Source organism: Erinaceus europaeus, chromosome 18, assembly GCF_950295315.1.
Source record: "Erinaceus europaeus chromosome 18, mEriEur2.1, whole genome shotgun sequence".
Taxonomy (NCBI): Eukaryota; Metazoa; Chordata; class Mammalia; order Eulipotyphla; family Erinaceidae; genus Erinaceus; species Erinaceus europaeus.
This window is the reverse complement of record NC_080179.1, coordinates 57590108-57610101: the sequence shown is the minus strand read 5'-3', so window position 1 is coordinate 57610101 and position 19994 is coordinate 57590108. Positions and strand designations below refer to the sequence as shown.

At 41.4% G+C, this 19994-nt stretch overlaps 1 protein-coding gene across 2 annotated transcripts in view; it reads right to left on the bottom strand.

Moving 5' to 3' along the window:
- Nucleotides 1-15404, bottom strand: part of SPOPL (speckle type BTB/POZ protein like) — a 47233-nt gene extending 31829 nt beyond the window's left edge. For both annotated transcript variants that reach the window (XM_060178051.1, XM_060178052.1), the window contains exon 1: nt 15354-15404. The gene's annotated coding sequence lies outside the window, so the exon portion shown is untranslated. The remainder of the gene's footprint in view (nt 1-15353) is intronic.
- Nucleotides 15405-19994: the final 4590 nt, after the last annotated feature.

Below are 19994 nucleotides of genomic sequence, written 5' to 3'. Positions count from 1 at the left end.
ACAGGTATGATAAAAAGTGAATGAGATTAAAATAAGTGTACTTGACCCAGGGTCTGGTACAAGTCTTTTCGTTTTTTTATTACTCCCACCAGGGTTATTGCTCGTGCTCGGTGCCTGTACAAAGAATCTGCAGATCCCCAATGGACATTTTGTTTTGTTTTAAATTTATTTCTTTATTGGGGAATTAATGTTTTACATTCAACAGTAAATACAATAGTTTGTACATGCATAACATTCCCCAGTTTCCCATTTAACAATACAACCCCCACTATGTCATTTATCATCCTTCATGGACCTGACATTTTATTTCTTCTTTCCTTTCCTCCCCCACCCCCCGCCCCAGAGTCTCACCCCTTCCCCACTGTCCCTGCACAAGGAATCCACTGATCTCCTTAATCCTTCCTTTTCTTTCTATTAGACAAGACAGGAATTGGGATGGGCTGGGGAGGAAGAAAGCAGTACTGTTTCACTGCTTATGAATCCTGACCCTACCCCTCACGCCCCACAGGTGGGGATGGGGATGGGGATGGGGTCTGAACCCATTTCCTTGCAAATAGCAGTGTGTCCTCTGTTGGGTGAGCAACCACCCAGGCCCCAAGTACTTTACAAAGGTGATGAGCATGCAGTAAAACTATACCGCTAGAAAACCATGATCTTTTAACCCATTATCAATTCAGTCATTAAAATTAAATAATAATACAAAGGGTAGACGTAGCACAGTGGCTATGGATTGGATTTATAACCATGGAATCCTGAATTCTATTCCTGGCACTGCACATGACAGTGTGATGTTTGGATTTTCTCTCATGAATAAATAAAAAATCCCTTTTTAAAAAAGAGGATAAGAATTCTTCCTTTCAAATAAAAATAGTATATGAAGAAGTTCCAGGTAATGATAGTATTTTAAAATTTTTATTTTGTTTATTTTAATGAGAGAGATTGAGAGATGCAGAGACACCATATACACACTCCCCAGAACTCTGCTCAGCTCTGGCTTAAGGTGGTGCTGGGGATTGAACTTGGAACTTTGGAGCCTCCACCATGAAAGTCATTTGCATAATCATTATGCTGTCTTCCTAGCCTGGATGGTGTCTTTTCAATGTAGTTAATATCTCAGGTCTGGGTTCAAACCTGGTTATTTAAATATTCTAAGGGGAAAAAATGGATTCATTGATAATTAGGAGAAAATTTCACTGACAAAGGACTTAGGCAAAACTAGGAATACCAAAGGAGACCACCCGGGACCATAACAAGACAGGACAGGAACCCACTAAATCACCGGTGAGTACAAATACCTGTGGCTGGTGACAGAGAGGAGCATAGGGAGAGATTAAGTGACTGCTAACAGTCCAGCAATTTATCAGTTGAGACACCACCTCCACTCTGCTCCACCAACAAGGGGACAGCTGAAGGGAGGAGAGGACTCCCCAGAGACTCACCAAGTGCAACTGAGTCTCCACTGCTATTGCCCTCAGAATCTGGAGCAGCAATAGGGAGGGACACCAGGGGACAGAGATCTAACCAGGAAACTCAGGAGAAGACCTATACCTCGGTGGCATAGCTGTGGGGCTGTCAAAGTCTCTTTGCATAACCACTGGATTATCTCTGCCACACCCTGCTTTATCTCTTGCTCAGGAGTCAGTGATTAAGCTAAGAAGCCTATTGATAGGATAAAAGCCCTCAGGGTCCCATAGCCTACAGGGAAGAAAAAAAAAAGGGGTTTTTAAACCACTGAGCTCCAACTTAGGAATTAAAATACTAGTGAAACAACTGTTAACTTCCACCACTGTGAACCCTTTAATTAACTTACTTAGACACAAGTCAATCCAGGCAATAGTGATCAGTAATTTGAAAAGTACTGAGAGCAGGAACTCATAACATAATATATAAAATGGTTAAAACAATAAGAAGAAATATTGGAGAAACGAACCAGGACAAGAGTCCAGGTAAAAGTTCCCCAGAGGGTGAAGCACAAAATAACGAGTTCAACATCCAAACACTAGCTAAGGAAATAATGACAGGAGTGAGTAAAGGATTTGAAAAAATTGTAATCAGAAATACAGGAACAACAGATGAGACTATGGAAGAAAATACTAATTATCTCATGGTTATTAGAGAGCTGAAAGCTGAAATCGCTGAGCTAAGAACGCAACTAGCTGAACAAGCTAAAACAGTATCAGAATAGGGCAACAAAATAGACGAATTTCAGAAAACAGTAGAGGGCAGAGAGAACAGAATCAATGAGGCTCTTCACAAGATTGAGGATGAATTAGAGACAACTAAAAATGAAGTAAGAGATCTCAAAAAGAGATTGAGAGGCTGAAAACAACAACAGAGACCTATGGGATGACTTCAAAAGAAACAATATATGCATTATTGGCTTATCAGAGGAAGAAAGAGAGGGAGGGGAAGAAAGCATTCTTCAGGCCATAATAGCTGAGAACTTCTCTAGTCTAGACAACATCAAAGACATAAAGATTCAAGAAGCCCAGAGGGTCCCAAACAGAATTAACCCAGACTTAAAGACACCAAGACACATCATATTTAGAATAGAAAGGAATAAGGATAAAGAAAGGATCCTGAAGGCTGCAAGAGAAAAACAAAGAGTCACAGAGGAAAACCCATAAGATTAGCAGCAGACTTTTCCACACAAACACTACAGGCCAGAAGAGAATGGCAAGATATTTATCAGGTGCTCAATGAGAAAGGCTTTCAACCAAGAATACTGTATCCTGCTAGACTGTCATTCAGACTAGATGGAGGCATCAAAACCTTCTTAGACAAGCAACAGTTGAAGGAATCAGCTATCACCAAGCCTGCCCTGAAAGAAGTTCTGAAAGGTCTTCTATAAACAGTCAGACCATCATAAATAGGACATATATCAGAACACTCTAAAACTCTACAAGAATGGCGTTAAAATATCTTCAGTCTTTGATATCAATAAATGTCAATGGCCTGAATTCACCTATTAAAAGACACAGAGTAGGAAGATGGATCAGAAAATACAACCCAACAATATGCAGTCTATAGGAAACCCACCTAACTCAACAAGACAAACACAGACTTAAAGTGAAAGGATGGAAAACTATCATACATACCAATGGCCCACAAAAAAGGGCAGGAACAGCTATTCTCATATCTGACATGACAGACTTTAAAATAGATAAGATTAAAAAAGATAGGAATGGACACTACTTAATGCTCAGCGGATCAATCAATCAAGAGGACTTAACATTTATTAACATCTATGCACCCAATGAGAAGCCATCTAAATACATCAAACGTCTACTGAAAGAGCTACAGCAATATATTAACAGCAACACAGTCATAGTAGGGGACTCCAACACCCCACTCTCTCAACTTGACAGATCATCCAGGCAGAAAATCAATAAAGACATAAGGGAGCTAAATGAAGAGATAGATAAACTAGAACTATTGGACATTTTCAGAGTGATTCATCCCAAGAAACTGGAATACACATTTTACTCAAATCCACATGGGTCATTCTCAAGGATAGACCATATGTTAGGCCACAAAAACAGCATCAGAAAATTCAAGAGCATTGAAATCATCCCAAGCATCTTCCCAGACCACAGTGGAATTAAACTAACACTTAACAATCAAGAAAAGATTAGTCATAGTCCCAAAATGTGGAAGCTCAACAGTACACTTCTTTTTTTTTTTAAATATTTATTTTATTTATTTATTCCCTTTTGTTGCCCTTGTTTTATTGTTGTAGTTATTATTGTTGTTGTCATTGTTGGATAGGACAGAGAGAAATGGAGAGAGGAGGGGAAGACAGAGAGGAGGAGAGAAAGATAGACACCTGCAGACCTGCTTCACCGCCTGTGAAGCGACTCCCCTGCAGGTGGGGAGCCAGGGTTCCAACCGGGATCAACAGTACACTTCTTAACAACCTCTGGGTCAAAGAGGAAATCAAGGAAGAAATCAAAATGTTTCTAGACTTCAATGAAAATGAAGACACAAGCTATCAAAATATTTGGGACACAGCTAAGGCAGTATTAAGAGGGAAGTTCATAACTATACAAGCACACATTAGGAAACAAGAAAAAGCACAAATAAACAGCTTGATTGCGCATCTTAAAAACCTAGAAGAAGAAGAACAAAGGAACCCTAAAGCATCCAGAAGGACGGAAATCACTAAAGTTAGGGTGGAAATAAATAACATTGAGAATAAGAAAACCATACAAAAGATCAACGAAAGTAAATGTTGGTTCTTCGAAAGAGTGAACAAAATTGACAAACCTCTAGCCAGACTCACAAAACAAAAAAGGGAGAAGACCCAAATAAATCGGACACTAAATGAAAAAGGAGTTATAACAACAGACACTGCAGAAATTCAACATATCGTGAGAGGCTTCTATGAACAACTATATGCCACCTAGCTAAAGAACCTGGAAGAAATAGATGATTTCCTAGATACCTACCAACTTCCAAAACTAAGTAAAGAGGAAGTAGATGACATGAACAGGTCCATCACAGCTAATGAAATTGAAACAGTTATCAAAAATCTTCCAAAAAATAAAATTCCTGGACCAGATGGTTTTACAAATGAATTCTACAAAACCATCAAAGAAGAATACCTCTACTTTTGAAAGTCTTCTAGAAGATTGAAGACACTGGAATACTCCCTGCCAGCTTCTATGAAGCCAACATCACCCTGATACCAAAAGCAGACAGGGACACAACCAAAAAAGAAAACTACAACTAATATCTCTGATGAACATAGATGCGAAAATATTGAACAAAATTCTAGCCAACCAGATACAGCAGTATATCAAAAAGATTGTTCATCATGACCAAGTGGGGTTTATCCCAGGCATGCAAGGTTGGTTTAATATACGTAAATCAATCAATGTGATCCACCACATCAACAAAAGCAAGACCAAAAACCACATGGTCATATCAATAGATGCAGAGAAAGCCTTTGACAAAATACAACATCCCTTTATGATCAAAACACTACAAAAAATGGGAATAGATGGAAAATTCCTGAAGATAGTGGAGTCTATGTATAGCAAACCTATAGCCGACATCATACTCAATGGTGAAAAACTGGAAGCATTTCCACTCAGATCAGGTACTAGACAGGGCTGCCCACTATCACCATTACTATTCAACATAGTGTTGGAAGCTCTTGCCATAGCAATCAGGCAGGAACAAGGAATTAAAGGGATACAGATTGGAAGAAAAGAAGTCAAACTCTCCTTATTTGCAGATGACATGATAGTATACATGGAAAAACCTAAGGAATCCAGCAAGAAGCTTTTGGAAATCATCAGGCAATACAGCAAGGTATCAGGCTACAAAATTAACATTCAAAAGTCAGTGGCATTCCTCTATGCAAACTCTAAGCTAGAAGAAACTGAAATCCAGAAATCAATTCCTTTTACTATAGCAACAACAACAATAAAATATCTAGGAGTAAATCTAACCAAAGAAGTGAAAGACTTGTATACTGAAAATTATGAGCCACTACTCAAAGAAATTGAAAAAGACACAAAGAAGTGGAAAGATATTCCATGTTCATGGGTTGGAAGAATTAACATCATCAAAATGAATATACTTCCCAGAGCCATCTACAAATTTAATGCTATCCCCATCAAGATCCCAAGCACATTTTTTAGGAGAATAGAACAAATGCTACAAATGTTTATCTGGAACCAGAAAAGATATAGAATTGCCAAAACAATCTTGAGAAAAAAGAACAGAACCGGAGGCATCACACTCCCAGATTTCAAACTATATTATAGGGCCATTGTCATCAAAACTGCTTGGTACTCGAACATGAATAGACACACTGACCAGTGGAATAGACTTGAGAACCTTTAAGTAAGCTCCCACATCTATGGACATCTAATCTTTGACAAAGGTGCCCAGACTATTAAATGGGGAAAGCAGAGTCTCTTCAACAAATGGTGTTGGAAACAATGGGTTGAAACATGCAGAAGAATAAAACTGAACCACTGTATTTCACCAAATACAAAAGTAAATTCCAAGTGGATCAAGGACTTGGATGTTAGACCACAAACCATCAGATACTTAGAGGAAAATATTGTCAGAACTCTTTTCCGCATACATTTTAAAGACATTTTCAATGAAAGGAATCCAATTACAAAGAAGACTAAGGCAAGTATAAACCTATGGGACTACATCAAATTAAAAAACTTCTGTACAGCAAAAGAAACCACTAACCAAACCAAGAGACCCCTCACAGAATGGGAGAAGATCTTTACATGCCATACATCACATAAGAGTTTAATAACCAACATATATAAAGAGCTTGCCAAACTCAACAACAAGACAACAAATAACCCCATCAAAAAATAGGGGGAGGACTTGGACAGAATATTCACCACTGAAGGATACAAAAGGCTGAGAAACACATGAAAAAATGCTCCAAGTCTCTGATTTTCAGAGAAATGCAAATGAAGACAACAATAAGATACCTCTTCACTCCTGTGAGAATGTCATACATCAGAAAAGTTAACAGCAGCAAATGCTGGAGAGGGTGTGGGGTCAAAGGAACCCTCCTACACTGCTGGTGGGAATGTCAATTGGTCCAACCTCTGTGAAGAATATTCTGGAGAACTCTCAGAAGGCTAGAAATGGACGTACCCTATGACCCTGCAATTCCTCTCCTGGGGATATATCCTAAGGAACCCAACACATCCATCCAAAAAGATCTGTGTACACATATGTTTTTGGCAGCACAATTTGTAATAGCCAAAACCTGGAAGCAACCCAAGTGTCCAACAACAGATGAGTGGCTGAGCAAGTTGTGGTATATATACACAATGGAATACTACTCAGCTGTAAAAAATGGTGACTTCACCGTTTTCAGCCCATTTTGGATGGACCTTGAAAAATTCATGTTAAGTGAAATAAGTCAGAAACAGAAGGATGAATATGGAATGATCTCACTCTCAGAAGTTGAAAAACAAGATCAGAAAAGAAAACACAAGTAGAACCTGAAAAGGAATTGACGTATCACACCAAAGTAAAAGACTCTGGGGTGGGTGGGTGGGGAGAATACAGGTCCAAAAGGATGATAGAGGACCTAGTGGGGGTTGTATTGTTATGTGGGAAACTGGGGAATGTTATGCATGTACAAACTATTGTACTTACTGTTGAATGTAAAACATTAATTCCCCAATAAAGAAATAAAAAAAAATGTTAGAGAAAGAGGAGAGAGACAGAGCAAAGGAGAAAGAAAAGGAGACTTAGGGTGGGGGTTGATAGCATAATAGTTATGCAAAGAGACTGTCATGCCTGAGGCTCTAAAGTCCCCAGGTTCAATCTCCTGCACCATCATAAGCCAGAGTTGAGCAGTGCTCTGGTGCTTGTCTTTCTTTTCATCTCTCTCAAAAAATAAAATAAATAAAATATTTGAAAAAAAAAAGACTTAGGCGGCAAACCATAAAAATACAAGTGAGAAAACAAAGTTGATAAGATAAAGAATAAGTCAAGATAACTGCAAAATACAACTTAAGTCAGTTCTCTAAGACCAATGGAGGAAACATTTTAACACTTAAAAAAACACTTTGAATGTAATCAGAAATCAACAGATAAAGTTACATATTAAATTATATTTAGAGGCTGGAGAGCTAGCTCAAAGGGTAGAGTGTGCTCTGACTTTCATGCAGATCAAAATTTGAGTCCCAGCACCACAAGGCAGGTGCTACAGCACCTGAGGAAACTCTGGTGCTACAGTCTCTTTTCCCTATCTCTGTCTCTCTGAGTGAAAACAAAGACATATGGAGCAAGGAAATCACACGTCTGAGGTCTCAGTGACACACACACATACAAACACACACACACACACACACCTGCTTTAAAACGTGTCTTCTAGAGCCTTTGCCTACTTTGTATTTAAAATACCTTCTCTTTCCATTTAATAAACTATTTTTTAATATTTTATTTTTCTTAATATTTTCTTCCTCTTTTTATTATTTTTTAAATTTTATTGATTTTTGGATAGAGAAAGAGAAATTGAAATAAGGGAGGGTAAGGTGGAGAGGAAGACAGAAAGACAACTGCAGACCTGCTTCACCACTGGTAAGGCCCCCCCACCCCCCGCAGGTGTGTTAACTTATTCAGTTACTGGATAGAGACAGAGAAAACTGAGATAGAAGGGGGAAATAGAGGGAAGATGAGAGACAGACAGAGACAGAGAGATCCTTAGCACTGCTTCACCACTTGTGAATCTTTCACCCTGTAAGTGAGGACCAGGTACTCGAACCTGGGTCCTTGAGTGTGGTAAAATGTGTGCTTAGCCGAAGGTGTTGCCCCCCAGCCATTAATACACTATTTCTGTAAGAGTTTGGTTTTGCTAGTTAAGATCTTGCTGACAAATATTCTTCAAAATGTTATCCCTGCAAATGAACTATTTCTATTCATGGTCCATGAGAGAATGTCCTAGTCTTTTAAATAATTACATAAACAACATTTAAGGTATCATTGGGCTGCTCTTTTTACAGTATGTCAAAGTTCCACCAATACTTAAATTTTAGTAGTAAGAGTAGCAATCCTTACACCAAGGCCCAAGTTGTCTGCAGTTGTCTATGGACAGAGAGAGACAGGCAGGCAGGCAGGCAGACAGACAGACAGACACACACACACACAAAGACACACACACACACACACACACACACACACAGCCAGACATCCTTCAAGGTGAGTCATCTGGCCTGTTCAGGAATAAATCTTGATAAAAAAATCATACATATAGTGTGTGTGTGGTCACAATCTCAGCCTATGTGATTTCACCACCACTGAGTCAATCTTTTTCAGACTGACAAGAGGGTAAGAGCTTCTTGTGGTGCTATAGCACACATATGTGGTGCCAGGGCTTGAACCTGAGCTAAATGCATGGCAAGGCACAGGTCCTACTTGGTGAACTATTTCTCAGACCCAATTTTTAAGATATTTAGATTTCTCCATGTTTGGTGACAGCTTGAATAATATTAATCCAAACAGTAAACAAAAAAGGTACATGGGGTGGGGGGGGGACACTGTCATTATCAAAGCCAACTTCTCTATCTGCCCCATGTGGTCTTAGCCACCAATCTGTCTCACTTTTACACAACTTCAGAATATCTGCAGTACCTTTAAACTCCCCTACAACTGACTACATTATGCTTGTTTGTCTATCAGAAACACTCCATGCAAGTCTCATTTTTTCTCTGAAAATAATCTCGGTGCTGACAAGACAACACTGAATAAACAGCTATGGTGACATCACACTATAGCAATATTTAATAGCACGTGTCCACAGTCACTGGGATCTGATCACATTTCTAAATATCTACTATTCCAAGGCCTGATAAACTGTATTTCAACATTACTGCATTTGGCTATGTTCTGAAGGAATGAGTCAGAGAAAGCTTAAGACACTTACAGAAGATCATCCATATGGTGAAAAGGAGAAACATGGGTCTGAACTCAGGAAGAAATATCTGGCTCATACAATTTGATTTAATTTTGTCCTAAATTTAGGATTGTTGCTTTGGCAGACTAAAGCAAAATTCATCAAATAATTTGTGGATGAACTGACTACTGAGAAATATGTATTTTTCTTGATGTTCTTAAATGCAATGTGTACTTTTCAGTTTCTAACTTAAATTGACTTCTCAGCTTCATCAACACAGCTTATCAATCACTCCATCTTTTTTCAAACACCCAATTAATTGTGCTGTATTCAGTTCCTCTCCAGTTCCTGGTTATATCTGTCTTCACTCTATTTCATTTTTCCTGTTGTTTAAATGTTGTAGCTTCACAGTGATCTATGACTCCATTTCTTCTCTGTATACTTTCTTCTTAGACAAACTTAGCATCTCACCACCCCATCTGTTTAACACCAAGATTTCAATCAGAAGTTACTTTAAAAAAAAAAATTATTTATTGAACAGATACAGCCAGAAAGCAAGAGGGAAGGGGGTGACAGAAACAGAGAGATACCTGTAACACTGCTTCACCACTGACAAAGCCTTCCCCCTGCAGGTAGGGACCAGAGGCTTGAACCCGTCCTTGTGCATTGTAACATGTGCGCTCAACCAGGTGTGCCACCACCCAACCCCTTAAACACAAGTTGCAAAGTGACTATTCACAACTAAACTATGATGAATACTTCTCTCTTTCCACAAATAAAAAAACAAAAATCAGTTTCTACCACAATTATTTCCTCTCTTAAGCATAAAAGCCACTAACACCAGAAATCAGCCTTCTCTCCTAAGACTTTACACCACCACCCCCCATATAATTCATTACCAGATCTTACTCATTTTATTTCCAAAATAAAATATTTGCCAAATCCACCTATTTTTTTGACACTCCTGCATACTCTCTCTCTCTTTTAAATTTCTTTATTAGGAGATTTATGGTTTAGAGTCAACAGTAAAATACAATAGTTTATGCACGTGACATTTCTCAGATTTCCACATAAACAATTCAACCCTCACTAGGCCCCTTCCACCATCATGTTCCAGGGCCTGGACCCCCCCCCCCCCAACCCCACCACTACCTATTTTATCCATGCTACTCTGGTATAAAAATCCCATCACCTATTGCCTAGACTATATTAATAACTAGACTTTACTCAACTCAAAATGCAGTGACTTTGTGAACAATGTCGGATCATAAACTATTGTTACTGGTCTGAGACAAGGTAAATCCGGAAACTGGGAGAAAGCATTTAGAGCTTTTTATAGCAATCTCACACTGTCACAACACCCATTTTACAGTGTTATTGAAGTACCAACACAGATTAGAAAATAAAACAACTCCTTCACCAAAGATAAGCTGAGAAGCACTGGCCTAACTGGTCTCACTGCAGGCAACATAGCTTCTCCAACCTGTCTTCCACAGAGCCAACATGGGTTGGGGTTAGAGTTAGCATGGGTATATCTTTAAAGCAAAAGTTTACGTAACTTAAGTCAACAGTTCAACATTTTCCAGTAACTTGCCAATGCTCTTAGAAAACAACAACAACAACAACAATAATAGTAAATAGTAAAGAGGTGGCCAGGCAGTGGTGCATCTGGCTGAGTGCACATTACCATGAGCAAAGATCCCAGTTCAAGCCCCTGGTCCCCACCTGCAGATGTGAAGCTTTAAGAAAGGTGAAGCAGTGCTGCAGGTCTCTCTTCCCAGACCCCCCCCCCCTTTCAATTTCTCTCTGTCCTATCAAATAAAAGGGAAAAAGAAAGACAGAAAGAGAGAAAGAAACAAAGAAAGAGATACTGAAAGTGCTATATTGGTTGGGTAGGCACCAAGCTCAGAAATAACCCTGGTGTGTGTGTGGGGGGGGGGTATACAATGCTTACAATGTATACAATACAATCAGTGAATGATCACTGTGATCTACTTCCCTCTCATTCGGAATTGCCCAACTTCTTATGCTACAGTTTGCCCCTACAGGACTTTTCAGTTAAAGCTAAAATTACCAGCATCATGGGGGTTCTGGTTCAATATGCAGGTTTTAGTCTAAAAATCACTTTCTCCAGAAAGTGATCGATATCTGATAAAATTAGTTGACCAAACTTCTGTTGTCTATGACAATTCTCATTGTGGCAGTGGCCACATCTATGGCTATTATTGTGGGTGGTGGAGGGGTAGTCGGCCCTGCTCCTAGGCTGACCTTTCAAAAATGTTCTTTTTATTTCAGACAGAAAGAGGAGGTGAGACACCACACAGGGACCACAGCAATGTTCCCTGGAGCTTCCCCTGGCACTGAGACGTAAACCCAAGTTCTCAGGTACAGTAAGACTCCACTGGGTGAACTAGCTCTCAGCACCCCCAACAGACATGGGAATTCTCTTCCCATTAGTAATATGAGTCCTCAGAGCACAGTGCTATGACTAGCACATATTAGTTGGTTGAAATCTTTTAATAAGTAAATAAATCAAACAAAACCTTGGGCAAGACCACCAAATGCAAAATGCCTATAATATCTAGTCATTATTAAAACTTGGGATAAGATGATACCACATGCTTGACAAGAGTCAATATCCTCCACTCCCTTAACAACTTAAAAACATACAGAAATGTCACTGTAAATACAAAGTTTTGTTTTTTTTTAACAAAGTTAAATAACTGTCTAAAGTAACCAACAAGGAACTGGAAGGCCTGAGAGACAACAAAAGGTAGACTCTACAGTCATGTTGCCTGCCTCCACTGCTTAGTTAGCTGTGTGGAAGTTACGCAATCTAGCTCTCCAGTTCCTCATTTGTGAAATGAAAATAATAAAGTTTTCTTCAAAGGACTATCTCAACAAGTTGATGTATATAAGTCTTCTGAAACAGTGCTTCCAAGTATTTTAAAAGTGTTAGCAATTATCATTATCTTTGCCCTCACAGAATCTCATCTGTTTACTTGCTTATTATCGATCAGAGCTACACTAGAATATAAAATTTAAAAGTATAGAGTATTAGTGATGGGTTTTTTCCTCAATCAAGTCCTACTGAAACAGATTTAAGTGACTAATTCCTCAGTTCCTTCTTTCAAGTTAGTAAGGGTGAAACACAGCTATAACTATTTTAGGAGCACAGACAAAGGAAAGAAACTAATTCACTACAAACCCAGGAAGCATGATGGCACAGGGGTTTGACATTCAGTGGAACTCTAGTTGAGAGGAACCATTTTCAATGCCTGACACAAAGTAGGTTCTCATTACATATTTTTAGAAAGAATGAATATTTTTAAAACCAAAGCATAGTCCTTTTAACACAAACTAAATGCTATCAGTTTTCATCCACCTCTTCAAATTTCCTATAAGCTTTAAAAGGGAACTCAGTTTTGTTTTTTTTTTAATATCAGGCCCATCTGTAGTATTCAAAACCAAAAGTGCAGAATACAGACTAGAAAAGTTAAGAAATAAAGAACCTATGTTGGCAGGAACTGTGTGAATACAGTAAGAACTGGAAGGTAGGTAAAATTTACATATGCAGGGGAAGAAGCAAAGGTTACTCTAGGTCAGGGGACACCACAAGCAAAAACAATGTCAACCAAAACTAGGTGTCCATTCCACGGGTGTCACAAAAAACGTGAAGCTACACATAGGCAAACATTTGTTCACAGCTGCATATGAGCATATTTTTAAGTGCAATTAAGACAGCAAATCATGACTGCAATTTTATTAGTATTTATAACACAATAAACAATATTTGGATGTTTTTAAGTGAGTTGTTCAACAAATAATAATGCACAAAAACAAATACTGCAAAACTGCCAGAATCTTAAACACTTGAGTAAAATTTGAAAAACACTGAGGTGTAGTCCTGTGAATAAACATTATGGTAAGAGAGGAAAGCCACCAGTCTTCCAAAAGTACTCAGAGCTGTACCTTGAGTAACAAACAATTCAACATAAAAGAGGAGTCTAAAGAATCACATCAATTTTGAGTATTTGAAACGATTATCTAGAAGATTCTTCTTTTCTACTTGGTAAATCTGTTACATATTTCACCCTCATTTATTTTCCAAATAGAAATAAAACTTAGAAACTTGCAGACAGAATGAAATTGGGCCAGTCCTTACAGCCTGGTGATTTATCTGAAAACAAGGAGCTAATAAGTTCTGTATTTTTCACACGAGAGGAATTAATTTATACAGTAAAAATATGAATCATATCTTCATCAAAAAAAGGGTGCAAATGAACATAAGGAAAAAGGGGCAGCTTTCTAGCTCCACCTTCCCCTCTCAGAACTAACTGCCAAGAGCAAAATCAAAGTAAGAGGCCACTGTCTGCTCTACATGTCATGTGCCAGGCACTATCTTTCAGTAATCCTTGCATTAAGTTATACAATCATCATCGTCATTTTGTAGGTATGATAACTATTCCCAGTTAAGAGGTATCAGAAAACTGAGACAGAAATAGGTCAAATAACTTGCCCAGGGCTAATGCTGTTAGACAGCAAGGCAGGAGTCTTAGAGAGAGACAGGTCAGCAGTTCAGCGCCTAGCTTGAGTGCTTAACCACTAGGAAACATTTCTCTCTCTCTCTCTCTCTCTCAAAAAAAAAAAAAATATATATATATGTATATATATATTCAATAGGATGATAATTTAAAATAGTCCACCTTTCCTATTATGTTAATTTTCCAAGATATGAGCCTTCTGTTATTTACGTTTCCAAGACACAGTTGTGAGGAAAAAATAAAACAAAAAACTTGGAAGGCCAGTACTACTGTGGAACAATCTAGGTGCTTGATTCTTCTAAAATACACAAAGCATCAGAAACCTCCAGAAGATAGTTGATGATACTCTTCACAGAGAAAGAAGCCAAAAGTTAAGATGGGGGTGGTGGTGGTTACTGGATTGTGATTTCTTTGAAAGGGAAACCCCCTACCACCACCTTCCCTTGCGGTGGTGCCCAGTGCACACAAATCCGGGACTCCAGAGGAGGAGGAGTTGTGGGTGTAGAACCTAAACTTGAACCCTGGCCTTACTCTGCTGGGCTCACCCTGGTGAACCTAAACGGGGAGGATCTGACAACTGGGGTGGTGGTTCTGAGAGAGAGAGAGAGAGAGAGATTAAAATGGGTGATGATTTTGTGAATGCATAGTGTGTGTTTTGGGGGGGCCTAGGATTCACCCTAAAATGGGCTGAGGATTCCAGGTGTGTGTGAGTGTTGGGGGCCAAGGATTCACCCTAACACGCCTGCTGACTTTTGAGTGCCTATTTTCACGAAAAGGGGGTCCCGTGTGCACGTGGGCAGGGAGAGCTGGGGGCGCAGTTTCTCAATGTGGGTAGGTAGGTGGGGTGGGGGGGTAAGACCAGGTAGGAAGGGGCAGGGGAGAAGGTGTGCAGGCAGGAGGGATGGGGGAGCCTGCTAGAGAAAAAAGGGGGCGAGGCTTAGGGAGCAAAGCAGGGGAGGGGAAGGTGCAAGCAGGCAGGCAGAGGCTGGACAGTCCATGTGGAGGAAGAAGAGGGGTGATGGGGGGATCCCCTGGGAAAGTGAGACCAGAGAAAGGAGGGCAGGGGCTTGGGGCAGCCAGGGAGGATGGGGGAAGCACTTAGAGGGAGCAAGGGTCCCAGGCGAACAGGGATGGGGGTGCAGAGAAGGGCTAGGAGGCCTCGGAGGGGCCGAAGAGCTGTCTTGGAGGAGGAGGAGGGGGTGTCCGGAGAGGGGGATGGTGCGGGGGAGGGGGAGCCCCGGGGGGAGGGGGATGGTGCGGGGGAGGGGGAGCCCCGGGGGGAGGAGGAGTCCCGGGGAGGGGGAGTTCCGGGGGGAGGGGGAGCTCCGGGAGGAGGAGCGTCCCGGGGAGGGGGTGTCCCGGGGGGAGGGGGAGTCCCGGGGGATCCCCGGGGGAGGAGGGGGGGGAGGGGCACCTACCCGGACGCGCGTGCGGCGGCGGGCAGCCCGGGCGGCGGCTCCTCTTCGGCCGAAGTGGCGGCGGCGGCCGCGGCCCCCGGAGCCCAAGGCTGCTGCGGCGGCCGCGGCGGAGGAGGTGATGGCGGGCGAGGAGTCCCTGTGGCGGCCGCCTCCTCCGAACCGCATCCCTCCTCCCCGGCCCGCCCTCCTTTCCCTATCTCCCGCTCCTAAACTTCTTCTTCGGGATAAACAAACCCGCCGCCAGGGGCTCCCGCCCTCGCGCGGCCCCCCTCCCCGCCCCGGGCCCGTCCGGGCTCAGGCTTCCGAGTTGGGACTCCAGCCTCAGCCCCTGTTCGCCAGGGCGCGTGCGCGCGGCGGCGGCGGCGGCGGCGGCGGCGGCGGCGGCGGCGGCGGCGGCGGCGGCGGCGGCGGCGGCGGCGGCGGCGGCGGCGCCGGGCTCGCCGGTCTGTCCCACCCTCCCTCTGGCTCCGGGCACTTCCGGGCCCGGCCGGATCTGCCGCCGGGTTTTGGAAGTCGCCGTTCCTGCCGCCGCCTGGCACCGGCTGCCTCGCCCAGCGAGCTCTGAGGCCGGGCTGGCGCTGGCGCTGGCGCTGGCGAGGGCGCGGGGGGAAGCGCGCTTGGCTGGGACTCCCCTCCCCGCTTCAGCCTGGCACAGGAGGGCTGGAAGGGGGCTGGGGGAAGTGAGCCATGACCTTGGGGTCCTGGTGCATGATAATGGAATACGCCCTAAGCTGGGAAATTTGCACACACCTATATCACCATAGATGAGATATTTTTACCCACTTCTCTACTGGACTGTATACAGTCAACCCCGAATAAAAGAAAGTTTCCTTTGCCTGCAAAGCCCACCAAAAACACCTCCTGAGAGGTGGGTGCAAAAGTTTGTGCACATGATTTTCACGGGACTGGAGAGGCTAGAAAGTCCCATGTATAAAGCTACAACTTTATATCAGGAGCACAGAGCCCTGTAAGACTAACAACAGCAGTTTGCAGGCTCCAGTGGCAAGGGCATAACATGCATCAGAGGGAAGCTTTCCAGTTGGAGGTGAACCTCAGATTTGGGGGTGTTCAAACCTAGGAAGAGAGGGCTTGCAGGAGAATGGCAGAGGATCCTTGGGAAGAGCAGGTTTAAGCCAGGAACAAGACTTGGGCTGCACATCTATGCAAAGGCCTGAAGAGATGGCTTGGGGGTGAGGGTCCCTCCTGGAGTTTAGAGGGGCAGAGGAGGGTGGTGGGGGGGAGAGGCTAAAAAAATAAAATAAGTACAGGACCTTTTTCAGCATCTCAGGAGATAAGCATGAACTAGTTGCCAAGAATATTTTTGATATATGTGGAACTTAAGAAACAAGGGAAAAAGAAAGGGAGAATGGTGAAACTTGGTCTGGGTATTTTGAACTGCACCAAAGCAAAGATTGGGTGAGGAAAAGATGAAGGAATGAGAGATGGTAAATGGGAGTGTGTGTGTGTGTGTGTGTGTGTGTGTGTGTGTGGTGGGGGGTGCTTTATAGAGACCTGCCATAGGAGATGAGAAATTGTACCTATGTACATATCAACAGCTGTTCTGTAAACCATCATCCTCCTCACATTAAAAATGAGAAAAAGAAAAAAGAAAGGGTTCCTAGAGGCCCAGGATTTATAGATTTTGCCTGAGCTTCCTGGCTATAGCTAGGAATTTTGTTTTTCTCCCTCTTAGAGACAAAAGTAGAAAAGAAGAAGAGGAGGAGGGGAAAAAGCACAGCACCAAAGCGCTCTCCAGTTAGCCCGGGTCAGCTGGAGCCTGGGTCACAGGGCAAACTAAATGCACTAAGTGAGCTACTTGATTTTTACCTGTCGGACTCTTTAACTTCCCAGTGATTTTCCTTCTAGGAAAAGTAGGGTTGCTAGTGAGGAGAAGCATTATTTTACTTTGTCAGGCACCATTTAAATACAAACTTCTGTGATTTATTCTTAAAACATTCTAACCTCTTTATAATTTAGTGACTAGAGAGAAGTATTAGGACAAAATTTCACTGTGTCCAGACATGAACAAAAATTCTCTGCTATCTTTGGTGTGTGTCTGTATTAAGTGGATAATGTGTGACAGAAGCAGGGAGAATGACACTTAATTTCTGATGAGGCCTTTTAGCTATTTTAATTCTTAACTCTGTATCATGTCCTCTTTTCCAGCCACTCATTAGGTACTAATAAAATAAAATGTAATACACATGGTAACCAAATTAAAATAAATCCCTCAAGTGAGATATTTAGGAAGGAGTTAGGATATGAGCGGAACTTGGTGAGTCTTTTTTGTAGACTGGACTCTACTTGGAGAGCTTAATGAACGCTCACCACTAATGTATCAAATTGCTCTTCAAAGTACTCCTACAGTCTTTTTTCCTAGTCTTGATCTCTTGGCTGTATTATAGTATACCCTTCTTTTGAGTATTTGGTGACTTTATCCACTGGTAAAGTAATAGTTAATAAATTGAGTAAATGTAAAATAGATTAAATATTGTAAAATAGTGCTAATGAAACTGATGGCTTTTGCAAAGTAAAGGGTAGTTTAGTGGTCAGTAAGCTTAGATTTAATCTGTTGCTATTTTATTTATTTCCTAAAGATAAAGTCTTTTTTCATTTGATTTCTTACATACTTGGCTAATTGTTTGAAAACTAGACTATTTACAATAGACAACAGTTTTATTCTATCTCAAGTGACTTTAGGGCCAGGCAAGTGACTTAGCAATGAAGCACATGCTTTGCATGTGTGAGGCCTGGGTTTGATACCCTGCACCCCATGATAAGACAGAGTAGTGATCTGGTCCCTCTTTCTCTCCTTTTCACAAGAAAAAAAAAAAAAGGAAAAAGGAAAAATGGATAGCAGCTTTATCACCAGTGTAGAGTGAGTTTCTACCAATCGTGTGTCAGGCTTACAATTAACCTTTATGATGACTCAACTCCTTAGACATCGCTTTTCTATGGAAAATCATTCAGGGTTGGGGAGACAGGATACTGGTTATGAAAAAAAGACTGGTATGCCTGAAGCTCTGAGGTTCCAGGTTCTAACCTCAGCATCACTATAAACCAGAACTGAGTAGTGCTTTGGTGTTTCTCTCTTGTCTTTCCCATTAAAATAAAATATTTTAAAAGAAAAGAAAAGAAAATGATTCAGTCCCCTTAATAGATGCAGGTGACTTGGATAGTTCTTCTTACCTAATTAGTAGGTTGGCAATAAGTTAAGATCATTCTCTGAGGTTAATGAGCACAGGTATGTTGTGACCCCAAACCTTTTAAGAGACTGAGCTGCCAACTTCTTCCTCTTCTTCTAGCGTTTGCCCTTCTCCCGTAGCCAGTCAACAGCGTCAGGTTGAGCCTGATGTCAAGTTTCGAGACCTCCTTTCAATCTGGAGAGCTGCCAACTAAGCACCCCATTTTAGTGACTGCGACATCTTTTATTTATTTTTTATTTTATCAGATAGGACCGAGAATTTAAGAGGGTTGGGGGAGATAGGTAGCTAGCTAGATAGCTAGATAGCTAGATAGCTAGATATAGATAGGGACACCTATCCACCTGCTTCACCACTCGTGAAGAGTCCCTAGTGCAGGTGGGGAGTAGGAGCTCAAATCCCAGTCCTTGTGCATAGTCCTATGTGCCATTAACTGGGTGCACACCACCACCGGACCCCTCTGATTGTGACATCATATTCCTCTTTGCTAAATTAAACACCACAGACACTCGCATTTCACAGTTGGGCACTTATAATTAACTTACCATTGCCTTCCACACTGCCACCATCTCCCCTGCCCCCACTATAGTTGTCAAACACTAAAATATATGGTAGCAAGCAATACATGAAACTATTTTTATCTTATTTTTAGAGATAAAATAATAATATATGTTTATTAGCAAGTATGTATCCTCATGAATCCTGAGCTCCCTGGACATTTTATTTATTATACCTCTCCCTTTTAAAAATGTGATTCACCAAGCTCTTCTCTCCTAGTGAACTCGCTTTCCCACCTATTTCTAGTCATTGTTTCCTCAAATCTTAATTTTTCTTCAAGGCAACCAAACTCAGACCTTACTTCTAATACAAGTAAGCTAATACTTGTGACCAAACAGTTAAAATAACGTTTAACTTTTCAAATTTAGATGGAAAAGAACAATTTGGTGTTTGTCTGGTTTGGTTCTTTTTAGTTAGAGAGACAGGTAATGAGAGGATATGAAAGAGACCACAGCACTGAAGCCTCCTCAGAATGCTGGGGGTTGGGCTAGAACCTTGGTCTTGTTCATTTCAAGGTAGCACACTGACCAAATGAGCTATTTCACCAGCCCTACTAATTTTCACTATTATTGGTATTAAGCCATTTATCAGAAAGAGATACTAGAACCTGTTTTATTATTTTCAGTTCTTTATTTATTAATTGGATAGAGATAAAGAAATTGAGAAGGGAGGGGGAGATAGAAAAAGACCTGCAGTATTATTTCATCACTCATGAAGCTTCCCCACTGCAGGTGGGGACCTGGACCTTGAACCAGGATCCTTGTGCATGATAATGTGTAAACTCACCCAGATGTGCCACCTCTGGGCCCTTACCCCTGTTTTATAACTTGGAATTAATCTTAACTTGTAATTTAATTTTCTCATGTCTGCATTTCTTTAT